Source organism: Triticum urartu, chromosome 7A (genome assembly GCF_056163025.1).
Source record: "Triticum urartu cultivar PI428250 chromosome 7A, HENAU_Tu73, whole genome shotgun sequence".
NCBI classification, from domain to species: domain Eukaryota; kingdom Viridiplantae; phylum Streptophyta; class Magnoliopsida; order Poales; family Poaceae; genus Triticum; species Triticum urartu.
Window position 1 is genome coordinate 360117497 of NC_141879.1, and position 18563 is coordinate 360136059.

The window sequence follows — 18563 nt, forward strand, 5'->3', positions numbered from 1 at the left end:
CTGAAAAGAATCCTTGGTGCGGGTCCCTGCTGCATGTCTGCGCCTGTGTCTCTATTGTGCCATATCCTGGACGGGTGTAGCACGATGATCATCTGTAAAAGAGAGGAACTTAGGTGAAAAAGTTGTCGTGCAAAAAGATAGTTTTTAAAGAAACCATGTATAATTCAAGATGAGTAAAAATTGCCACTTGTCTGCGCGCGTTGAGCCCCTTGTATTTGTAATAGGGGTGTGACCATTGATCCAGTATGAATTGCATATAGCTGCGCCGGACTCGTCTAACCGTGTCCGAGGTCTTGACGACCTGTTAAATGCTTTAGTTTGTGAGGCCGTTTTTAGTGTGCGGCTGCCAAGGCAGCCGCACTCTCTTCGGCGCGGAAAGATCGCTTAATACTTTCGTTCACTGTAATGATGCCACGTGGGCCGGGCATCTTGATTGTGAGGGAAGCGTAGTGCGGTATTGCATTAAAGCGAGCGAAAGCTTCGCGTCCGAGTAGTGCTTGCTAGCCACTTTGGAACGGAGCGATGTGGAAGGTTAAATGTTCGCTACGGAAGTTATCAGGGAAGCCGAATATAACCTTTAGTAGCAGGGAGCCCGTGCAATGAGCCCCTCGGCCTGGCGTTACTCCTTTAAAGGTAGTATTGCTATGGCAAATTTTCGTTGGGTCTATCCCCATTTCGCGGATTGTATCCTGATATATCAGGTTTAGACCGCTGCCACCGTCCATCAGGACTCGTGTGAAGTGGTATCCGTCAATTATTGGGTCTAATACCAGGGCAGCCCATCCTGCACGCCGGATACTTGTAGAGTAATCACGATGGTCGAAAGTGATCGGTTGAGACGACCAGTGGCAGGACTCCGCGGTGATAGGCCCTTGGGCATATTTTTCTGGGAGTGCCGTTTTGTTTCTTCCCTCGATCACGTGTAACACGTTCACTGTTTTGACTTCTGGTGGAAATTTCTTTTGTTCCCCAGTGTCTTGCTTGAGAGGCTCATCCTCATCTTCGCTTGGTGTATTCTCCCCTTGTGTACGGCGTTGAGCTTGCCGGACTGCTTGAAGACCCAACATTCTCTGTGGGTATGATTAGCGGGTTTACCAGGGGTGCTATGGATCTGACATATTTGGTCCAAAATTTTGATTAGGCTGGACAGTTCGTCTCTGGCGCCTTTAGAGGGCGGCTTTTGCTGACCTGGCCGAGAGCTCTTGAATCCAGCGTTTACTGTCGTGTTCTTTGTAATGTCTTCTTTATTCCGGCGTTTGTCATTGCTATTGCGCCGTGATTTCCCATTTCCATCTCTAACTTCGGATGTATTGGGGTCGCTGGTGCTGCATCTGGCTAGCCACCTATCCTCGCCCGCGCAAAAGCAGGTCATGAGGCTTGTTAATGCTGCCATTGTTCTCGGCTTTTCTTGGCCGAGGTGTCTGGCAAGCCATTCCTCACGGGCGCTATGCTTAAAAGCTACCAAGGCTTCAGCGTCCGGACAGTCGACAATTTGGTTCTTTTTAGTAAGAAACTTGTTCCAAAGCTTTCGGGCTGACTCTCCGGGCTGTTGAGTTATATGACTCAAATCATCCGCGTCCGGAGGTCGGACATAAGTCCCTTGAAAATTTGCCCGAAAGGCGTCTTCGAGCTCTTCCCAACTTCCAATGGAGCTTTCGGGGAGGCTCTTAAGCCAGTGCCGAGCTGGCCCTTTGAGTTTGAGGGGTAAATACTTAATGGCGTGGAGATCATCTCCCCAAGCCATTTGGATATGGAGGATATAGTCCTCAATCCAGACCCGAGGGTATGTTGTACCATCGTATGCCCCTATGTTTACGGGTTTGAATCCCTCGGGAAATTCATGGTCCAGCACCCATCGGTGAAACATAGGGGGTGTGCGGCACCCCGATATCTGGGTGTACCGCGTTGTTCGGATGTTCGTTGTGTTGCATCGTATGCTAGAGCACGCTTGCGTGGTCCATAGATGGATCTGGTTTCGCCCTCCTTTTGAAGCGAGCCCTCGCGTAGACCACGTATTGGCTTATGTGCAGCGTTGCTTGCCGCTTTATGTTGGCCGTGAGGTCGTCTATCCGGCCAGATGGCTGTTTTAGTTTTTGGTTGTGGGGGGTCTGAAGCCTCCTCATCGAATTCAGGTAGCAACTTCCGCTTTGGGTAGCTCTTAGTGGGGCGATTGCCGCCGTACTTCGCTGCTGTGTTGAGTACTTTACTCCATCTGATTTGGAGTGTGTCCTGCGCAGCCTTGAGCCTTTGCCTCTGCTTTTTCAGACTCCTCGCGGTAGCAACAAGCCTTTGGCGGGCATTCTTCTGCTCTGGGTGCTTGTCCGGCGTTATGTCGTCCGGACTATCATCTTTGACAGAATTGTTTTGTCCGGTTTGATTCTCCGTATTGCCGTGGTCCGGCGGTGGTTCGCCATGCTCCAACGCTGGGTCTGTATGATCGTTATTTCTGCCGAGGCGGGATTTGGGGCAGCGCTTGCGCCGCCGCTTTGACTGCTTCCCGAGGGAACAAGCGTCCTTTTGTTCCTCGTCGTCATTTTCTTTTAGTGTGTCCACCATGTATACGTCATATGATGAGGTGGACGTCCAGCGCCCTATGGGTGGTGGTTCCTCTTCGCCTCCCGCATCGTCGTCCATACCGTCGATGTATTCGAAGTGGAAGTCGAGCATGTTGGTTGAGTCATCGACAGTGGCTATTAAGTGGGTGGTGGGTGGGCGTCGAATTTCTTCGTCGTCCGCATCCCAATCCTGTTGACCATAATCCGGCCAGGGCTCTCCTGACAAAGAGAGAGACTTAGTGAATTCAGAATGTCGCCGAAGGGTGAGTGCTGAAAGATATCCGTGGCAGTGAATTCCATGATCGGCGCCCGATCAGATTCGATTGGCAGGGGCGCGGATGGTTCGGAGTCCGGAAAAGAGTCCGGCACCTTGGAGTCATGGGCTGCGCAGAGGTTTAGGCTGGTGTTCGGCTCGATCGCCGTTGAGACTGCAACCCCTGAGGCGGTGTCTAACCACCCGTCCTCGACTGGCGCAGTTGGCTCCGAGCTAAGGGTCGGAGCTTATGCGGGCGCAGCCTCTGGGGTACTGTTCGGCGGCAGAGCTAGGTCATACCCATCGTGACAGTGCGGCGCGCCCGGCTGTGGCTCGAATCCATCGAAGATTAAGTCTCCGCGAATGTCGGCCGTGTAGTTCAAACTTCCAAATCTAACCTGATGGCCAGGGGCGTAGCTTTCAATCTGCTCCAGATGGCCAAGCGAATTAGCCCGTAGTGCAAAGCCGCCGAATACGAAGATCTGCCCGGGGAGAAAAGTCTCACCCTTGACCGCATCGCTATCGATGATAGTAGGAGCCGTCAAGCCTAACGGCGACGACACAGAGGAACTCTCAATGAAAGCACCAATGTCGGTGTCATAACCGGCGGATCTCGGGTAGGGGGTCCCGAACTGTGCGTCTAGGCCGGATGGTAACAGGAGGCAGGGGACACGATGTTTTACCCAGGTTCGGGCCCTCTTGATAGAGGTAAAACCCTACGTCCTGCTTGATTGATATTGATGATATGGGTAGTACAAGAGTAGATCTGCCACGAGATCAGAGAGGCTAAACCCTCGAAGCTAGCCTATGGTATGATTGTATGTTATGGTTGTTGTCCTACGGACTAAAACCCTTTGGTTTATATAGACACCGGAGAGGGTTAGGGTTACACAAGGTCGGTTACAAAGGAGGAGATATCCATATCCGTATTGCCTAGCTTGCCTTCCACGCCAAGTAGAGTCCCATCTGGACACGAGACGAAGTCTTCAATCTTGTATCTTCATAGTCTAACAGTTCAGCCAATGGAGATAATCCGGCTGTCCGGAGACCCCTAATCCAGGACTCCCTCACTACCTCTTGAGCTTGCATTGGTTTTTCCCTTGAAGTGGAAAGGGTGATGCAGCAAAGTAGCGTAACTATTTCCCTCGGTTTTTAGAACCAACGTATCAATCCAGTAGGAGTGTAACATCCCAAAATTCTAAATTTTCGAATGTTATAATAAATAGATAGATTGATTGATTGTTTGATTGTTGTGTGGTTGATTGAAGTGAAATTCGAAACCTTTTTGAAAGTTAAATGAGAGGGAATAAAAGGACTTTCCCAAACTTTCACCTTTTGCATTTTGATCTCCGTGAATTCTAATTCTTTTCACCACGAAATCCTAGAGAGAAGATAACATGACTTCTTACATTTATTTAAATGAAAAGGGGTGTTGAAAATATTTGAATTTCATTTGAAAATATTTCCAGTTCTGAAACTTTAAGTAACTCAATGATTTTCATGAGAGAAGGTAAAATGACTTCTTCAAAACATGTGAAATATGAGTTGGGAGTTTCAAAGAAAGTCAAATTTAAAATCCATTTGAAATTATTATTTTTCAATTTGGGTTATTTGAGTTTTATTCAAATTATTTTTCTCCAAAAACAAAATACATGGAAAATAGGGTAACATGATTCCCTACAATAGAAAATTGGAGAAAAATTAATTTGAAATCATTTTTGTATTTTTTTAATGATTTTTATTGGATTTTATTAGACCAGTAGCACTCTTTGAATTATCTGGTTTTGTGTGGATTTTATTTGGCATTATATAAATGTCCATGTTGTAGAAAATCTTTTTCTGCAAATTTTGGTATATTATATGCCTATATAAAATTATTAATTATTTTGTTTTATTTATGTTTGTTGTCTGGAAATCTTTATTAAAAAAACATTTCCCTCCGCCGAACTGGGCCGGCCCAGCTCCTGCCAGGCCAAGGCCCAGCTCCGCGCCGCCTCGCCCTCCAGCTCGGGACAGAGTCCCAAGCGACGCCGCGACCGCCGCTGCCTCGACGTTCGTACCTCGCCCGGACTCCCCTCGCCGCCGTGCCTCCTCCTCCACGCCATCTCGCCCATACCCCTCCATAAAAGCTGTGCCTAGCCCCGCCACCTCTCTTTTCCTCCCGAGCCACTCCTGCCCCGCATCTCGCGCCGCCGCTGCTGCCTCTCCTCCGTCGCTCCGTGCCGTGCGCCGCCGCCGCCGCTGCTTCCCCGCGCGCCGCCGTCCTTGCTGCCGCCGCCCGCTCCTGGATCCGCTGCCTCGCGTAGCTACTGCCGCCGCCCGCACCTCGCCGTCGAAGCCGCGCTGCCGCCTCGCCGGAGCCGATCCAATCTGTGCCGCCGGCTTTTCGCCGTAAACCGCTGCCGAACCGGTACAAAACCGCTGAACAACCAGGTTTTCCGTTTTTTTATGTTTAGGTTTTCTCTTTTAAAACCGATCGGTTTTTCTTTTAGTCTAGATTATCTAACGAACGTTCGTCGTTTAGATTTCTGTAGCGAGCGTTCACTCGATAGATTTTTCCTTTTTCTTATTAATTTCGGCTGGGGACCTATCTGTGATTGTTTTTCTTATAGATTAGTCCCTCTGTTTCAAGCCCTCACTACTTTTTACTCGTTTGTCCAAATCCAATGAAACCAACGCCCACTTCTTCGTTATGATCTCCTCTATCCAGTAATCCAACTCAAACATGTTTTTTAAAATTTTAAATTTTGAATTAGATCAGATTTATATTCAAACTTCATTCGATCATAACTTGAGTTTTGCAGCTCCGTTTGAGTTGATTCTTTTTGCAAATCGAAGCTCTTGACCTAAACTTTCTGATAAGGCCAAATTCACATAATTTTGGTACTATTAGAAATTGTTTTATGTTGCAAGAGTTAATTGCTTGGTTTTGATGTTTTTTGAATTGTCTTCTTCGATCTTTCTGATCTTTTGAGTGATTGCTTATGTGTGGTTACTATTGCTTGCTTACGATAGATTGACCGGAGTGAGACGAGTAGAACTATCAAGAGTTTTGAGTGCGAATCATCTTCATCAACATTGCAGGCAAGTTCACACTTTGATCATATCCCCTTTCATACCCAGTTTTTATGCATTAGTGTCACCCTCAAACATTGCATGAGTAGGATTGATAACATGTGGGTACTGGGAAGTAGTTGATGAGGTAGGAACCTATTGCCCTGCTTTCAAACCTTGGGAGTTACTATTATGTTATGCTTATATTGCCATGCTATGCTCGTAGACGTGGATTGGGTTTGAGAGTATTCATGACAAATGTGAGATTGTTAATTAATGGCTTACTTAAGGTGGCAACTTTAACACACATCCGGGTGGATTGAGGCACCTTGGTATTCCAGTGATTGTCTGTTTAGGCACCTGGGTATTCCAGCGATTGCCTGTTTTCTTTTGGACTGCCACCCAGGCTCAAAGGGATCATGAGATTATTCATACTAGAAACTTTCATGTGCAGCCACAAGCTACTATGGGCTCTAGCATAGTTGGCTAAGTCGTGCGAACTCTTACAGTGGTAGACTAGCAGATGTAAGGGAAAGTAGGTGTAACGGTCTACCCGATCATAAGGTGCTAGCACTTCTGAAAGACTATGTCTCGGTCATCCGTCTCTCAAACACTATGTAGTGTGAGAATCCCAACAGAGGAGATCGAGTCTTGTGGGGAAAAGTGCGCAAACCTCTGCAGAGTGTATAAACTAATCATGGTTAGCCGTGTCCCCGGTTATGGGCAATTTGAGTATCTAGTACTTGGATTATCATGTGAATCTCATCATGTTACTCTAATTAATTTTGTTGGGTTTTAATGATGATGCTTAATTGGGATTGAGAATGCTGTCAACCATTCTCAATGTTTAACAACTACCATGATAGTTAAATAAAATGTATTCCTTTGCAGTAGGGAAAAAATGGCTTTATGCAAAACTATAACCATAGAGCTTTTCCACCAGCCAAATATGCATGTAGTGATAGCCTTTATTCATGATTCTCTATGGTGTGAATTTGCCAGTACATTCAATGTGCTGACCCTTTCTGGCTGCAATGTCTCATGTTGCAGGATTATCTTACGACGAGTAAGTGATACGTTAGGGTTACGATTTCTACACTCAACTTTGCCGTTGGTGTTGATGGGAATCCACAACCTTGTTACTTCCGCTATTTTGGATTGAGGTAATAGTATTTACGTTACTTTTACATGTGATTTACCTCTGTTATAAATCCTCAAGTACTGTGTATGTCAGCATACCGATCCAGGGATGACACCTAAGCACAGAGACTTGATCCATTCGGGTCGGGTCGCTACAAGGAGACAACGCGACAAGCCACTGAATACCTACACAAACAAACACCGACTTGCAACCAACGCGACAAAGGGGTTGTCAGTCCCTTCACGGTTATTCGCAAAGTGAGATCTGATAGAGATGGATAAACGGTAAAGTAATATTTTTGGTTTATGGAACGGAAAGTAAAAGATTGCAAAGTAAGGGGATGGTGATAGAAATTGGCAAGTTGACGGGAAACTAATATGTTGTAAAATAGACCCGAGGGGGGGCATAGGTTTCACTAGAGGATTCTCTCAAGAAAGGAATTAATACGGTGGGTGAAGAAATTACTACCGAGCAATTGATATAAAAGTGCAAAGTTATGATGATATCTAAGGCAATGATCATGAATATAGGTATCATGTCCGTGTCAAGTAGAAGTGCTTAGCTTTGGGTTCAATCTTGCGGTGCTCCCGCCCTGCAATGAGAGAAGTGCTTAGCTTTGGGTTCACTTGCGGTGCTCGATCCTAGTGACAGAAGGGGAACCAACACATATTGTATTGTGTTCATCGAGGATAACAATATGGGGTTTTCCTCATATTGCTTGAGTTTATCCCGCTACATCATGTCATCTTACTTAATGTGTCACTTTGTTCTATGAACTTAATACTCTACGTGCAGGCAGGAGTCGGTCGATGTGTTGAGTAATACTAATAGATGCAGGCAGGAGTCGGTCTACTTGATAAGGACATGATGCCTATATTCATGATCATTGCCTTAGATATCATCATAATTATGCGCTTTTCTATCAATTGCTCGGCAGTAATTTGTTCACCCACCGTAATATTTTCTATCTTGAGAGAAGCCTCTAGTGAAACCTATGGCCCCCGGGTCTATTTTCCATCATTTAAATTTCCGATCTACAATTTTAGTTTCCTATTTACTTTCTTTGCAATCTTTTACTTTCCGTTCCATAAACCAAAAATATTACATTACCATTTATCCATCTCTATCAGATCTCACTTTGCAAATAACCGTAAGGGATTGACAACCCCTTATCGTGTTGGGTGCAAGTTGGTGTTTGTTTGTGCAGGTATTCGGTGACTTGCACGTTGTATCCTACTAGATTGATACATTGGTTCTCAAAACTAAGGGAAATACTTGCTCTACTTTGCTGCATCACTCTTTCCTCTTCAAGGGAAAGACCAACGCAAGCTCAAGAAGTAGCATCACCCGTTACGGCCGCTTGTCCCCGGTGGAACCCTACCTCATCCATTCGCTTTGCGACTGCCCCCTCGCACCGCACGACCGCCCAGACCGCGTGCATCGCTCGCGTCTGCCGTGGCCCTCACTCGGCTCATCGCCCATGCTCGCGCGCCCTATGCCTCACTCCGCGAGACCACGCCTCGCCCGCGCCGCGTTCGGCCAGCCCACGCTCCGCGCCTGTGGCCATCCCCTGTTCGCCCGCATGCCTGCTAGCCTGCCTGTGCGCTGTTGCTGCCAGCTGCTGCTGCAGCGCATTCCCTAGCCACCCTCCCGCGCGCCGCAACCGTTGTCTCGTGTGCTGTTGCACTGCTGCACCACTTGCTACTCCCCTGCCATCACTCTTGGCCGCACGCCCAGCCACGTCGGCCCCCGCTCGACCCTGTTGCCATGGCCGGACTCCCTCCTCGGCGTCCATCGTGCCGCTCGGGCCTCTCCGCGTGGCTACCTCTGCTCCGGCGCCGTCCTCGCCCTGCCATGCCACCACGCCCACCCCGGGCCCTCGTTGCCTCGGGCCCTTGCTCACCGATGCACCCGTTCGGGCGAGGCTGCTCCCCGTTGGGCGCCCACGGCCATGCCCACTAGTGCCCCGCCCCGTTGGCCCCTGGACCAATGAAACATATAATTTGATCAACCGGATATCGCCCACTCTCTTCTCTCTTATTCTTGCATTAGGTTTGCTACTGTTGTTTATTCCTTGCCGCATGAATAGCCTACAAATAATTCTTCACCCTTATCGAGGAGCTGTTCATTACTAGTTGATCATATGATCCACAAGGTACATTGATATACTATCCGATTTTCCAGTAATTCTCTGCCAGCTAGTACTCTGCAAATACTTGTCTGCTTTCATTATGGTTGAGTTCCATATGTCTAGCAATATTCATTAGTATCCCTTGTCATCGTCATTTTCAGCCTTTGATTTGATAAGTTGTGAATGCTCGCAATCCTCAGTCGAATCCTAGAATTCATCCTTCCGGCTCAGATGTCATTTTTGAACATGAGTTGCTTCTCGGCCAATCAAATCGTTGTCAGTTGTGCCCGTAAGTGTATTCAACTTATCCATTCTTAATCAGAGCATTTTGCTTCTGATCCTATGATTTGGAAATCTTAATTCCTTTGCATTTAATCTTTTAATTAGTCAGTTGTTTCTATAATATGATGCCTTTACATTCCTTCTTCCTCTGATTGAGTACCTATACTCACACCAGCTCCGTTGTAGACCACGAGAACCCTTGTTAGATTATTATCCAACCGTGTCCTTCACATTCAAAATTCTTGTGAGTTCTTCCCTTGATACATAATGCCGTTGACAATCTGTATCCTCTATTTTTTGGTCAACCATGCTCTACCTTCGAGCTTGTGTTAAATACTCCTGAAGTTTGTGGTATATTTTCCTAAGATGCCCCGATGGGTTGAACCAATGCCTTGCCTAACATGTGTGAACCCGAAAGATTTCATGGGTAATACTCATCTAGTATTTCACCAGGTATAACTTTCAACACTAACGCCATTCTCTAAACGAGAAGTGAATGTAAGGTCGTGCTTTGGAGAAATGGGAGTCGACCTTGAACTTTGTGTTCATGCCCATGGACCCCATGTGAAACTTATCATGGAAGCTTCTTGTAAATAGTATTAATCCTCATGTTATAAGTTCATCTTGTATCTATGTTTGGTCCTTTGCAACCGTCGTTCCGACCATGATTGTTTTTCTTCCAATTTTTCAAGAAAGCTAAAGCACTTGCCTTCTATAGATCAATACGCCTGCCCAACCTCTATTTTGATCTGCCTTCGAGTATTACCCCCTGGTATCTCGAGAATATCAAAGAACTGTGTTGCTTCCAATGAGTCTTAATCTAGTATTGCTTCTCACGGATTTTAGATTTGCCCCGGGTTCTGAGTTATTAGTCACTCAGAACACCGATAGGTGAATCGATTCCGCACTCCGACTCAATAACTCTAAGTTATTTTCGTTGCTCATGAGTTTATTAATCCTTTAAATCATTCCTAGCTTGATTGGCTATATCGCTATCATGCCAAATTTTAACTATGCTACCTGGTCCTTATTCCCGGAGGACAACTTTCGACGATGAGCTAAGCTTACGGCAATATTCCTCGGCATATCATTTTTCCTTGAACAGCAAGCTTGATTTCAAGTTTGTATTATACTTGTGGTTTCAATAACCTTTCGCTCCATCATTCATTTGACTTGATGTCATCGCCGATCGATTACATCTTAATGAAATATCTCGACAAATGTGTCGTGATCATCATCAACAATGATTTGCCTTCTTCCAAGTTGTGAATCAAATTCATGATGGGAAATACCATCATTTCCCCTCGATGATTTGTATTAACATCGACAACATTCTTGCATTTCCTCCAACACAAAACTTGTTCTTATTTTGTGTTATACCTTGAGTTCCTTGTTATCAGACTTATGTTATGCTCTACCTTGGAGTACTACCATCTTCTATGTGAAGAATGTCGTGAGTATTTCACCACCTGTTTTGAATTCTTGATACAAGTAATACTTCTCGCCTTCTCCATTCATTCCCTGGTCCCCGTGTTGTTTCTAACGGGAACCCGACAATTGAACTATGACGTGCGAATTCAAAACTTCTAGCAACCCTATTGCTTTGAAGTGAATGGTCGATAGTTTCATTCTAGGTATTTTGTTATTGAATCACGATTATAACGTTGATTGTGCTACTTAGTCCATTTTTCCAGGTGCACATTTCATTCAATGTTTACTTATGGATGTTCTCCTCTAACAAACTTCATTATATACTTGGGTATGTCAAATGTTATCATCTTGTTCACTTAATGTAGAAATCCTTCCTTATGGAAATCTCGATGAATTGTTGCTGAGCCCGTCGGCCGCATCCTCATCGTTTCCGTGCTGAAATTGTAAGACTTATTCTATAAATTGTTCTTGATGGATCCTTTGTGTATTCAGAGTCTGATCTTTACCCAATGACCATGTCGATGCTATCTCGAAGCATGTCTGTGGTACTCAGAATATCCACAAGAACATTGTAAGCACAATGCTAAATGTTTCTTCATCAACTATCCAAACATCGTTGTATGGGTACATATCATAATTCTTCTTACCCCTTTTATCTATATGGTCATGACTTTGACCTCCCGACACGTATATCATGCCCTGCTTAATCTTGGGAAGGATATACTCCTATTCATTGTGTTTAAACACATTTTCCTTTCCATTGTTTTGTTTAACCTTTCTCGTAATCTACCTAACTGAGCAGTGATGATTCCCTACTTAGGTGAGCACCTCGTTGTACCCCTCTGTCAGTAAGACCCTGTTACTATTGTTGATGACATTCCGGTAACCACCAATGGAGAACTTTGCCTATTGGTCCGCCTCGTCTTACGAGCAGGAAAATGGTTCTCTTCGTCCCTCGCCCTTGGTACCAACATTGGTGCCAACTTAACTGGCAGGCTACCCTCTGACATACCTTAGTATCATGACTGTGTAAGATGCCAGCACCCTTTCTACTTTTAACCCACATGATGGGCCCATAACCCACAATTCCACAGAATCGAAACCAGACTCTCCTGTAGCCCTATTCCCAAGGTTGTTCCTGGCGCGTGGCCTCGTATGTAATTCACGAGCCACCTTCCGAGAGATCATCAATTCTGGTATCAGTCACAATACGTATTCCCATTGCTTTGAACCCCTTTCACGCCCTGTTTCAGGCATCAAACAATTGTCTGCCCGCTCGAAACCTCCCATGGTACCTCCTTACTTTGCTGTCAATATTTTCTTATGTTTCAATTTGAGAGTTACTTTCCACCACCTTCCCTGATGTTATCGACCAGATAGTTAACCTTGTAGAGGTCCGTTCTCCCGGAATACCCACCCTTTATTTTTTCATAAGTACGATGGAGTTCCCGAAGAAAGGATGTCGACTTCATCATGATGACCTAAAGTAGAGAGATGAAGACATCAACGTAGTGGATCGACCTCCTTGAGAAGAGCAACCAAGACAAAGAAGAATCGTTAGAATTTTTAAACCTAGTCTTTCCCCCTTACTCCACCCCTTAAATCCCGAGACGAGATTTCTTGTAGTGGAGGAGAATTGTAACAAACGGAAAATTAAGCTACAATGAACCTCTACTAATGATGCCACGTCACCTCGGTTACTGTTGTTAATCTCGCGTTAGTTCAAAACCGATTCAAATTCAAATTTGAATTAAAGGCAAACAACAAAAGTTTACAAATATTAAAACTAAAATGTTTGTGTTGTGCCAAATAATTCATGTGTAATTATGGTGGAGAAACCACATTGTTATAAAAGGTTTAAATGCATTTAGGTAATTAAAACAGTAGGTAAAACAATTAAATAAATGCCTTTGGAATTTTATAAATTACTAAACTATTTTATTTTAGGTGCCGAGTTAATTGTGGTAGTGGCATAATTATTAAATACTATTTTAGATGCAACTTTTGTAAATTATAAAAACTAAAATTTAATAAAACATAAAAGAAAGGTAAAAATAAAACCAAATAAATAAAAGACCGAAAGGCAACCCAAGCCTCGGCCCAGCCACATGCCAGGCCGGCCCATCCCCACTCCCTTAACCACTCTGGTGCCGGAACCCTAGCTATCCATTCGCCCCCACTTCCCCACCCCACTTCGCTCACATCCTCCCACTCTGATCTAGATCGAGATCGGGGGCATCGGCGCCCCTTGCCACCCAGAGCAGCTCGACCTCACCGATGCCCATCGTCGCCTCCTTGTCCGCCCCCATGCCGGCCGCCATCAAGCCTCGCCGCCCCGACCCCCTACATCATGGGGTGAGGAAACCCCTTCCCCTCTCACCTTATTGTCGTTATTCGGCTTCTGCTCCGGCTCGTCGTCGCGCCGTGCCTTCTCGTCCCGCGTCGCCCGCTACGGCAGCTTGTCCCCGGCGGCGCCCTACCTCGTCCCTTCGGCCTGCGTCTGCCCCGTCACACCGCACGACCGCCCTGACCACGCGCATGGCTCGCATACGCCGCAGTCCTCGCTAGCCTCATTGCTCGCGCTCGCGCGCACCACGCCTCGCTCCGCCGGACCCAGGCTCGCCCGCGCCGCGTTCGGCCACCCCATGCGGTGTGCCGCGGCCACCCCCTGTTCGCCCGCGCACCCGGTAGCCAGCCCGTGCGCTGTTGCTGCCGGCTGCTGCTGCAGCGCTTTCCCTGGCCGCCCTCCCGCGCGCCGTGGCCACCGTCCCATGTGCTGCTACACTGCTGCGCCGCTTGTTGCTCCCCTGCCATCGCTCTTGGCCGCATGCCCAGCCACGCCGCCCCCCGCTCGACCCCGCTGCCATGGCCGACCTCCGTCCTCGCCGTCCACCGCGTCGCTCAGGCCTCTCCGCGCGGCTCCCCCCTGCTCCGGCGGCGTCCTCGCCCGACCGCTCCATCGCGCCCACGCCGGGCCGCCGTCGCTTCGGGCCCTTGCTCGCTGGCGCGCCCGTTCGGGCGACACCGAGGCCCGTCGAGCGCCCACGGCCACGCTCGCTAGTTCCCCACCCTGTTGGCCCTTGGGCCAATAACACATGGGGCCCATCCCCCTGTAACAAAAAAAGAATTAAAAATAAATGAATTAATTAATCAATTAATTTAATTAAGTTGCTTAATTAACTTAACCTAATTAACCTGCTAATTAAACTGATTAACTGTTAGTTAGTTAAGAACCTATGATAGACGGGACCCACCCATCAGTTAACTGGTTAATGGTCAACTTTGACCGCTGACAACGCGCTGATGTCATGATGACGCAGTAATTCTTTTTTCGATTTAATTAAATCATAATAATCCTATAAAATGATTAAATCTTTCTAAATTAATATAAAATAATCTGTAATTTGGATGAAAATACTTTATACATGAAAGTTGCTCGGAACGACGAGACGAATCCGAATACGCAGTCCCTTTGTTCGCCACACGTCCCTAGCATAGCGAACATGGAACCGTCCCCCTTTGTTTCACTTGTCTGAAAATGCCAAACAACAGGAATACTTTCCCGGATGTTTCCCCCTTTCGCCGGTATCACCTATCCATGCGTTAGATCACCCTTGGCACCGCGTATTGCCTTGTTATATTTTGTGCTGCTTTGTTTTCTCTGTATTTACTATTTCTTCCCCACTCTTCTTCTCTAGTAGTCCCGAGACCGGCGCTGATGCCACTGAGTACGACTATGTCATCGTCGACCCGTCCTTCTCTACCGAGCTTTCAGGCAAGCAAACCCCCTTTGATCAACCAGATATCGCCCTCTCTTCTCTCTTATTCTTGCATTAGGTTTGCTACTTTTGTTGATTCGATAGCTCCTATTTTGTTGCATAGCCTGTCATTGTTACTACAGTTGTTGATACCTTTACCTGCTATGCTAATGCTTAGTATAGGTTGCTAGTATTACATCAGTGGCTCTACACTCTTGTCCATCTGCCATGCTATACTACTGGGCCGTGATCACTAAGGAGGTGATCACGGGTATATACTATACTATTGCATACTTATGTTGATGATTCGGAGATAGGGGCTGAAGGGGCAGGTGGTTCCACCTAGTTAGTGGTGGGCCTGGGTTCCCGACAGCCCCCTGATTGTTACTTTGTGGCGGAGCGACAGGGCAGGTTGCGACCACCTAGGAGACAGGTGGGCCTAGTCTCTGGTCGGCGTCCGCGATTACTGCAAAATAACACGCTTAACGAGATCTTGGTATTTGATCTGAGTCTGGCTACGAGCCTATACGTACTAACCAACTACGTGGGAATAGTTATGGGCCCTCAACGTCGTGGTATCACCCAAAGCTTTCTTGACGTCAGCGGTTTAGCGGCGCGCACCGGATTAGTCTCGAACGCCTACTCTAGTATTAGGGAGGCTAGGTCTGCTTCCGGCCGCCCTCGCGATGTATAGGAGTGCAATGGGTGATGTGCCCAGACCCCTGCGCGCTTAGGATTTAGACCGACATGCTGACCTCTTTGTTGAGCCTAGGTAGGGCTGCGATGTTTTGATCTTCTAAGGCCGGACATGACCTAGGAAAGTGTTCCCGGCCAGAGGGATCGAGCGTGATGGGTACTATGGTGCACCCCTACAGGGAAGATTATCTATTCGAATAGCCGTGTCCCTCGGTAAAAGGACGACCCGAAGTTGTACTTCGACCTAATGAAAACTAGAACCGGATACTTAATAAAATACACCTCTTACAAGTTTAAGATACAACCCGGTGATCGCTTTCCCACAGGGCGACGAGGGGAGGATCGCTGGTAGGATTATGCTATGCGTTGTTACTTGATGCTACACTTGCTACTCTCTTCTACATGCTTCAAGTGTAGTCTTCGATAGGACTAGCTATCCCCCTCTTATTCTAGCATTCTATAGTTCAGTCCACACATACTACCCATTTCATTGATACTAATGCATATGTAGTGTATATCCTTGCTTGCGATTACTTTGGATGAGTACTCACGGTTGCTATGCATGCTCTTTCCCCCCTTTTCCATTCTTCTTAGATGTCGCAACCAGATGTTGGACTCCCAGAGCCAGACGCCACCTTCGGCAATCCCTACTACACCATGGGTGCCTACTATGTGCAGGACGCCGACGACCAGGAGTAGTTTAGGAGGATCCCAGGCAGGAGGCCTGCGCCTCTTTCGATATGTATCCCTGTTTTTGCTAGCCATCTTATGGCACCTTGTTTAACTTATGTTTGTACTCAGTTATTGTTGCTTCCGCTGACTCGTTTATGATGGAGCACTTGTATTCGAGCCCTCGAGGCCTCTGGCTTGTAATATGATGCTTGTATGACTTATTTGTTTTTAGAGTTCTATTGTGATATCTTCCCGTGAGTCCCTGATCTTGATTGTACACATTTTCATGTATGATTAGTGTATGATTGAATCGGGGGCGTCACATGGTGGTAGCGGTGCCGGCGATGTGGGCGGGAGGAGAGGAGGCGCGTGGGAGGGGAGGGGTGGGGAGGGTAATGAGAGTGAGAGAAAGGGAGAGGAGGCGCGTGGGAGGAGGTGGCGGCTAGGGTTCACCACGAGCATGCTGCGTTTATAAGCCTATGGTTGAAATGACGAGAATACCCTCAGCGGGGCAGGCAATTTATGCACGACCAGGGTGCAAACTGTTCATTGCAATGGTCTTAGTTTCGATCCGACGGCAGAGATCGATCGGGAGCGAGATTCGACGGCCGGAATCGCATCAGGAAACAGATTTGATGGCCGAGAGTCGCTACACTTTGGGAGAGCTCGGTGGGTGCTTCATTTCTTCTTCTTCGATGTGAATTGTGCAATGCCATCTTATTGCAAGGCATTATATATGTGAATTATGCAATGCCATGCTGTTTACCCAAGCATCATATATGTGAATTATATCATGTCATCCTTTTTTGTATTACATATTTGTCGACAATGTTTCTATATTCAACTACTCTTCTTGTGCATCAGCCATTTGAATCGATGATGGAAAAATCTGGAGTGGAAGCAAGGTCTTCTGAGCTGACAATACTACTTGCTGAAGCAGATATCTTACTGGTTACATATAGTTCCTCAGAGGAGGATTCAGAGACACATGACCATTCCTATTTCCCCCCTAAGGTGTATGCTCAAACTTGGCAGGGTTATATTATTCATACCATGCATATATTGTCTTGCATTGCTTAGTTTTTACATCACATACTTGGTTTAGACATATGCTTGGTTTAGACATCATATATGCGATTGCCGTCTGCTTACTTGCTTAGTATATAAATCATATTTTGAATTATATCATGCCATCATGTTTACATAGACAACATGTATCTGAATTATGGCATGCCAACCCATTTAATAAAGACATCATATAGTTATATCATCTCATCCTGTTTACATAGTCATCATATTTTGAATCATATCATTCTATCCGTGAATTATATCATACCATCATGTTTCCATAGACAGCATGTATGTGAATTATGGCATGCCAACCTATTTAATAAACACATCATATAGTTATATCATGTCATCATGTTTACATAGTCATCATACTTTTGAATTATGTCATTCTATCCTGTTTAGTTAGCCATCATGTATGTGAAAATTGTGTCATGCTATCCTGTTTAGTTAGCCATCATATATGTGAAATTGTGTCATGCTCTCCTTTTTTGTTAGGCAACATAAATGTGAATTATTTCATGCCCTCTTTTACTCCCCACTATCCATTGCACCTGCCTATCATACAATGTTTGTACATTTAGTTACTTTTCTTGTTTATCAGCCATTTGCATTGAAGGGGTGATGGCAGTATCTAAGGAAGTAAAATCAAGGTTTTTAGAAAATATAGTGCTACCCTCGATCTAGATAGACCATGGTCGTACTTGCCGAAGAACCAGCCCCACCACACATAAACCAGACTCTCGGAGATTGTACCCCTACCTTGTTGGTCAGAGAACCAGCTACACCCCTTCTAACCCCAACTCCAACAAATTGTAACCCAGTTCTAGTTGACACAACATAGTCTCCACAACAGAGCACCCAAACACGAGTAGTTAGTAAGGCAACTACAATGCCCAAAGCACAAGGACCACCACTCCGAACCCCAACTCAACGCTTAAGCAGAAGAAGAATTGTTCTCAGGTCGGGTTTGGTAGCTATGGCTCATACTCCTTTGCTCTTGCATCACTGTATTTACTCATACCAACTAATTTAAAATTTGAAGGATGCAATTCAAACTCCAATGGTGCAACAGGTATGTTTCAAACCTAATTCTTTAACTGGTTTGCTTTTGTTACTTGCTCTATGTTGATTCCAGTTTCAATTGTATAAATAGTTATGTTCTCATGTCATGTACATTACAAGTGTTGTTAGTGTTGTGTAGTTTCCTAATGATATATACCATACAGTGACCATAGTACATAGATATATGTTTGTTTCATGATGTTATCCTGTCCACTTTACTACTGAACTGGTTTACCAAAATGAGTATCATATACAACATGCAAAACCTGTGATGCGTACGCTTGTTTATCTTTTAGAATGCTGGCAAAATATTGGAGAAGAGTACCCTGTTATGCAATGGTAAAGGAAGTAATGTAGATAAGGTTCAAGATAGTGAGACATCCCTGTTGGTCTCCATGAAAGCTGATAAAAATTAACTTCAAGACAGTGAGATAACCCCAAAGTCCTATCTTGATGT

The 18563-nt window shown here is 45.9% G+C and overlaps 1 long non-coding RNA gene across 2 annotated transcripts; it reads left to right on the top strand.

Moving 5' to 3' along the window:
- Positions 1-13022: 13022 nt before the first annotated feature.
- Positions 13023-16204, top strand: LOC147959602 (uncharacterized). Of its 2 annotated transcripts, none has more exons than XR_015610676.1 (3): positions 13023-13202; positions 14546-14622; positions 15896-16204. It is a non-coding gene; the product is annotated as an uncharacterized LOC147959602 (long non-coding RNA). The 2 variants fall into 2 exon arrangements; XR_015610675.1 differs by having other exon boundaries at positions 14549-14622.
- Positions 16205-18563: the final 2359 nt, after the last annotated feature.